The following is an 8,057-nucleotide window of genomic DNA, read 5'->3' on the forward strand; positions in this document are numbered from 1 at the left end:
ACTAAGACCATGATGGTGATCGTATGCTTTGCTCCCTTAGCCAGTCATTCCATTGAGGATTATTGTATCACAGTTTGCATATAATTTCTGGGGGCCAAAATCCTTTAGTTTGAACAATCTCTCGTAATTCTGAACTTTAAATCGAGCTGACGGTGTACCTTTCTTTGGACGAAAGAAAATGATGTTCGACGCTGGAACCCCTTTGCGCAAAAGAAAATCAGACATAGTTTGCTTCGTGGACTTCTTGCCAATATTCGTTACATAAAATCTTGAAGTTCGATTCCGAGCTACGGCTATGAATTATCAGCGTAAGCGGTTGTCGGATCATCTATGAATCGGTTCATGCAAACGGGTATTTTATATGACATCTTATTTGTCGGCACGCCCGGTCTCTGAAAAAGAGTGCTGTTGAGAAGCGGAGAGCAATCCACGATTTTACGCTCAAAAAAGTCTATTGGAGGTTGCTTCATTGTTTGTGCAAGGGTCAGTATTGACTTGAGAAATGATTTTGTCGAGTAACATATTGTGTACAGTGGTTTCCGCACTAACGTGTAACAGGCGACCACTGTTATGGATACGGATCAAATGATTCGGCGGATTGCTTCACGGTTGATTGCTGGACGGGTGATCTGACTTTTGAATAGACGAAATACAGTTACTGTTTTCATTTACTTAAGTTATTGAAATAAAAGTCCCCTATACTGTCGAGAGCAGAATGAAATGTTTTCATTGTTGCCTCTCATTTTCTAAGCTTCCAAAGATCCACATCCCATGAAATGAATCAAGACAAAATTGAAAAAAAGCTAAGGAATGTACGTTTAAATATTGTGTAAGTAGAGAAATGAAAACGTAAAAAAAAGAAACATGAGACGAATATAAGTTAGTGGAAACTTTTAATATTAATAACATAGATTCATCGTGTAACGGGAGTTGTTTGTATGTGCAGTTTTCTCAGTGAAAAGTTGCCAATAAACATTTTGAAACCAGATTCAAAACAACAATACCAATCCGGTTATATAAATAGTTTGTTATCCTGTCAATAAATGGTGTAAGTGTTTAAACATTCGATAATGTATTTGCTTTTCTCGATTTTACATGTCAAAACCAACTACCTATCACCAAACCTCATACAGTACACCCCGCATGGATTGTTCGTGCTCTGGGCTCTGTCATTAAAAACTGTACATAAGAATTACATGTGGAAACACACAGTTTATTTAACCAAGTACAAAGTCACATGACGCTTATAAAGGCATAACGCCTAATATTAAATAAAACCGGTCTAAAGTACTTAAAGCGTAATCAAGGGAACCAAGATTCTAGAAGAAATCAAAAGAATGTAATCCAGGGACAAAGACCAGACATGGAAAACAGACAAACACAACAAAGAACATAAAGGAACTAAAATAATACATACAAAGTAACATATGTAAATGAGCAACTCGGACTCCAATAAAAATGAGAGCATAGATTAGGTGCACCGGTTGTGTAAGCGTCCTCTGCTTTTCTAGAAACACCCGCCGAGTTCTTCATAAAAAGTCAAGTTAGGGGTAGATGAAAGAGGAAAGGAAAACTATGATACGTTGAACAAATCAGTTCTCATGGTGCAGATGGATACACCATAACGATCCACGAATTCATGCTGACGACCATAAAACTTCTGTAGTGATGACTTCAATCTTGTAGCAACATAACCCTGTTCAAGAAGCCTAACTGTAAGAAAGAGTAATCAAGGGATCCAAGGTTATAGCGGTAATCGAAATCCAGGGACAAAGACTAGACATGGAAAACAGACATACACAACAAAGAACATAAAGTAACTAAAATCATACATACAAAGTAACAAAAGCAAATGAGCAACTCGGACTCAAATAAAAACCGGGTGCATGGATCAGGTGCACCGGTATGGTAAACGTCCTCTGCTTTTCTAGAAACACCCGCCGAGTTGCTCATAAACAGTCAAGTCCGGGGTAGACAAACGAGGAAAAGAAAAACTATTACCCGTTGAATAAATCAGTTTTCATGGTGCAGATGGATACACCATAAAGATCCACGAGTTCAAGATCACGACCATAAAATTTCTGTAGTGATGACGTCGATCTTGTAGCAACATAACCCTGTCCCAGAAGCCTATTTGTTAGAGTTCTAGCGCCATACAAAAGGTCTGCGTAGTTTCGACAAGCTCTGGCATAACGAATGAGTTGTGAAATGAACACTCCATACCCATGTGTAGAAGGGATGTTGCCACAGATGAAAGGAAAGTTGACAATTCTGAATGAAAAGTCACCACGTTTGTCGTAAAATGTGGTCAATAGTTTTCCTTTACCATCGATTTCTAAGTGTAGGTCAAGATATGAAGCTGAACTGACAGTGTCTGTAGTATCCTTTCTCTCAAGTCCTTTGGGGTAGATGCGATGTATCAAGTCATTGTTCACAGAGAAGCGCGGGATTTTATATCCTAAGTGTTGACCAACTTTAACTATTAATTTACAGTTCAACACGGCCCGACGGTCGACATAAAATCAATAACTATAAAAAATTTAGTTTATAAAGTAGCCTTAATATCCAAAATCATTCTCTAAACCAGTTAGCTAAAATTTCCACAAGTACTCTCCGGAATGCTACATTCCTTTGAGAAGAACGGCACAACCGTAGATAGGGTTAGAAGGAAAGAACGTACAGACTGTAACTGTCTTAAAGTATACAATCAGTGCACTACACACCTGAACTGGCTGTCTGTGAAGCAATACGCCGTGTCGCGCACTCGCTTAAATACTGAGTTCAGAACGAATCAACCAATCGGACCAAGGATATCAAATCAAATATTATGAACTCAAATTAGGAAAAAATCGTTTTAAAATTAACTGAAATTATGTAAAATAAGGAGACTCGAACATTTAAGTACAAGTCCACATAAAATTCAGACACTGCCAATGGTAAAGTGATTCATGGTTTAAAAAAAACACACGGAACAAATGATGCTTTTTCAGTCTTCATATGCTATACTTTCACATAACAACAATCTTTTCGCATTCAGATCTGCACTGTTTAGAAAATCATACATTAATTTCCGACTAAAATCAACCAATGAAGCTAAATCAAGAAGATAACACTTCCAAAGTGCAAATTTCATGTACAATCTATATAATTTTTTATCTCAAAAGCGCAACAACCAAATGAAAAAGTAAGACTTGTTATGTGATCAGTAACTAATTCAGAACTAGAAATGAAATTGAATTTGTTGGGTTTTTGACATGCATGAATCACCTTCAGTCTGATTTTTAGAAAGACTGCTACTTAATGTAAAACACGGAGGCAATCGCAAAATGAACGTTACAACTGTTTACATCGGTAACATGACCAAAGCCAAATCACGTGAACTCTTAGATAAGTAAAAAGTACTATTAAAATATCAACTAGCTACAGTCACCTTCGTTACACTCTTAACAAACGTGGAAATAATTATTTAAACGTTATCTTACAAAAGTTATAAAAGACTTGGGCATTTGCTCTCATATAAAGTTGGCCAGTCGAAAGAGTAGAAGAAGGTTGAACTAGATGGTATGATGCAACCTGTGTACGCGAACAGGACAAACTCATTACACACAAAAATAAATTTACATAATCAATACATAGATACGTTTGTAGTAATGACTGACCAGTTTAGGTAATAAAGTAAAAGCTAGTCAATCAGGTGGAAACACCCAGATAAAAGAAAAGTTATTGCTTTCAGCAGTAAGGATAGTTACGGAAAGACTGATATTTTTGTTCTATTAAGAAATAGCCTCAATCACGTATTGCACACTCAACAACGTATTTCACGGCAGGTTATTTTCAAGTGTCCACCAGGGCCATTGAGGTTATTTCAAATAGACGAAAAAGTATAACAGTCATTCCTTATAATTTGATTTTAGTATTTTATCCAAACAGAAGGCAAATTACTTCTGAAATTAAATTATTATGTGCTGTAACCAAATTGTTTTCTTTTTTTTTTAAATTGGCAACCCCCACTTATTGTTTCAGACCAGACGGGAGATAATTCAACTCAAATATGAAACCTTTATCCGAGATATTGTAATTTTACTGTATGGGTCTACACACTTATATAAGGCTCTTACAATTATGTTTCAAGGTTATTATTGCTCGCGTTATAATGCAATATTAAACTTATGTATGCAATTTAAAATGGCAAATTGCATTGCGACTATTGGTATACAAGCATAGACCAACTTGAAATTAAAATGCCAAAATAATCCCAGTTTTTCAGAAGTGTTCCAAACAAAGGTCTTCAGCACGACTGTTGCTGTTGATTAAAAATTTTAACGAATTAATCAGTGATCTAGCACCCTGCTATTTATTGAAAAACTCAATCTTGCTATTTGGAATTGCATTTCGATACAGGAATCAGTAAAATTAATTTCGTCTGTAAAGAAACAGATTACGCTTGATGGATTCAATTGTCGACAGAAGCAAAGCTTAATTTATTTCCACTCGGGAAGGCTGACCCATTCAATAACGAGAAACGAACGAGTAATTGCTAAAATTGATCAGATCCTACAATGACAGAAAGTGATGACTCGTAAAGCATTGACATCGATTCTAAGTACCTTTTCTCTGACATCCAGGACACCTGCGTTGTTCATTAAATGGGAAAAAGTGATGTCTTGTTGAAAAAAATGTTTTTAAATACGACGTAATTGTTAATTTTTAAACATTGGAATAGATGTACATACAACTTTTTTACAATTTTCTAAGACTTTGAAAATTAACCTTACATTAAAAGAAAAAAAATTCCCTCTAGGGATTCAAAATAAAGCTGAGAGCTATTGATGGATAATTTGATCGAGACAATAATTTCATATGATAAAACGAAACGTGAGCAATACAGAAAAAGTGTAAGCGAAATATATGTCAAAATGATAGTTTCTATGAAATAATACCTTCCGAAAACACAACAAGTATTGGCAACAAATACTAAATCTAAATCAACTTCGTATGAAGCTCTGACCAAAAACTCGTAAGACATTTTCGTCATCTCCTATTTAAGAACTAATTTCAGTAGCATTATTTAAACCGATGAGAACAGATCGATCTTTAAATGTTTACATGAGGTCTGGGATCAACAGGGCTTTATCGTTACACAGAAATCGTGTTAAGATTGCTCTTAATGTCAGTGTTTTGATTCAAGCTAATTGTGAAATCAAATCAGCTCAACAGATCCGAACAGATTCCTTTGAAATGCATTTCCAAGAGTGTTGGGTTAATTAGTTGAGAAATTGATTTTCCCATTTCAAACCAAAGTTTTTTTTCTCTACAAGCAACCAAAGTTTATCCGTTTGGTAAAACAGAATTCTAATACTCAAGCATTGGGGATTTACAGTTTATGCAACATTAACTTTAGCTTGTATAACCTACTACATACTAGTATTTATACAGATGGGCTTTGCTTCATGCATCTACGTATTGTACTCAAACTAAAAGGAATCCAGAGTTGACATTACGGTTAATATTATTCGGGGTTCGACACAAGGATAAATATGATTAATAAATTAAATAAATTACAACCTAGATTTTTCACCCCGTCATACTGCTATAATTGTGACAAATCGCTAAGACTGTCAAAAATCACAGCTTGATCGTGAAGGAGGATGTTAAGGATCGCATGAACAACATTTTTGGGACCAAGAACATGGTTAACGGAAGTGGTGTAGATACTTAACCAAGGGAACAAAGGTTCTAGCGGATATCAACAGAATGTGACCACTAATGGAAAACAGACAAACACAACAAGAAAATAAAATGATTAAAATAATACATAAAAAGTGATAAAAGCAAATGAGCAATTCGGACTCAACTAAAAACTGGGAGCATGGACCAGGTGCACCGGTAGGGCAAGCGTTCTCTGCTTTTCTAGAAATACCAGCCGAATTGTTCATAAAAAGTCAAGTCAAGTCCGGGGTAGACAACGAGGAAAGAAAAACACGTTGAATAAATCAGTTTTCATGGTGCAGATGGATACACCATAACTTTTTTGTTGCAGCGTCATCACAAGATGTATTACAAATTGGTTCCCCAGTTTTCAAAATAATAACAGTTCAGAGAATGAGACCTATTTACATTATCAATTACGGTGAGTGTGACATGTAAAGTTGTTAATTTTTTTTCAATTAAAAACATTTGTATTGATCGTAAACGTGCTTGTTGTAGAATTATTGAATGTGTTAGAAGTTCTTTAGTTTCCATGTTACTATTGTGATAAGTACAGACAAATCATTAGTGCTGGCAACTTTGATAATTCTTGTATTTGAAATAATATACATTACCCCAAGAAAACAAGTTATATGAACCAGAGCAATTTGTAAAGATGTAAAATGAGCTGATGTCCCAGTGGCGTTGTTGTGCCTTTGCCAATTTCACCATGTCCATTTTCATTAAATAAGAGGTATTTATTTCACCATTATGTTGTGCAATATATGTTAATTTAACGAACAAATCTCCTTAGAAAATAATGACATGACAGTGGAAGAGAAATCAAAGGAATCTGCTTTAATGATGACCTTATTTTTTTAGTAATATTACCCTGTTCAAGAAGCCTTATTGTAAGTAAGAAGTCTAGCACGTTATAAAAAATTACCATGGTTTCGATAGTTCCGGCAAGCACTGGCATAATGTTTGAGTCGTGAAATGAAAACTCCAAATGCAGGTGCTAAAACGGTGTAACCACAGATGAAATGAAAGTTGAAGATACTGAGCGACAAGTCATTGTGTTTTTCGTGTTCTAATTTGGCCAAAGGGAGTGTCAAGATATGAGGCTGAACACATGGTGTCTGTAGTGTCTTTATCTCAAGTTCTTTTGGGTAGATGCGCTATATGAAATCCCCGAAATTAAAATTGAATAAGGAAACTGAGATAAAAGAGTGTTGCGAACGAAAATAGTGTTTGTGATCTATGAAGCGTTGTTTCAATTGATTCTTGTGAATTTTGGATCCAATACATGGACATAAGATCACAATCATCGTCTGTTAACGATTTTTCTTTCTTTAACGATAAGATAAGCCATAAATCTTACGGTTAAAGGAAAAGGTCAATGAGTAGCGATACAGGATTTGATCAAAGACCTCTCAACGTCCACCTACACTCACAGCAATTCAGTGTCTACTTGTTCTCGTTTTATTCATTTTCTGGCATAGTCCTTCACATCAGCTATTAGGAGACTAAGACAAGAACAACTAACATTTTATAACAACTGACTTCATGAAAACAAAATGAAACTTATTTGCGTTTGCTGTTTATAGGTAGACTGTCATCGTTCAAAGCAGGATTAAATAAAACTGAAGCACTGCCATTATTCTCAATATTGTGCATTAATTAAGATGAAAACGTTTTACATGTAAAATACATATCCTTCCGAAAATCATCAACATCCCCTATGAAGACATATATGTATCTGAAAATGCATGAATCGTACGGTTTATTTCGTCACAAACATATCACCTCGACTTAAAAATGTGCATTAATACCATAAATTGTTCATGAAAATATTCTATGAAGTGTCTTTTCAAGCATAGAGTATTGTCAATAATACCAATAAGACATTTACCGTTGATTTTTTGTTCAAGATTACATTATTAGATCTAACATCATACTATATATTAGTATGTGATGTGGGACTCTGTCGAGTAGAAATGATACATTTTGTACAGAACAATGTACACATCTAAGGTAAACGAACAGGACAATAGTTGCATGATTTAAGTATGCGAGTGTGCCCATTACAGTAAGAAACTAAAATGGAGTCAGTGTTTATACCCTTTTCCGTATAGGAGTCATTGAACCATGTACAGTACAGTGTACTGCACCATATACCTTGCTCTTAAAATGTTAATACCATTACAATCAGAAGAGTGTCTTAATAACAAAACAAATTTCCTGAAAAGAAACAATTACTTCAGAGGCGGCCGAGTTATATTTTTATTCACAGATTAGTTTCACTATTGGATAAAATGTTCCCTATTTATACGTTACGTTGATGGCTTGTGATATATTGTCAGAACGTT

Source organism: Perna viridis, chromosome 8 (assembly GCF_037379345.1).
Source record: "Perna viridis isolate PV_CMFRI_1.1 ecotype Kerala chromosome 8, ASM3737934v1, whole genome shotgun sequence".
Classification (NCBI taxonomy): Eukaryota; Metazoa; Mollusca; class Bivalvia; order Mytilida; family Mytilidae; genus Perna; species Perna viridis.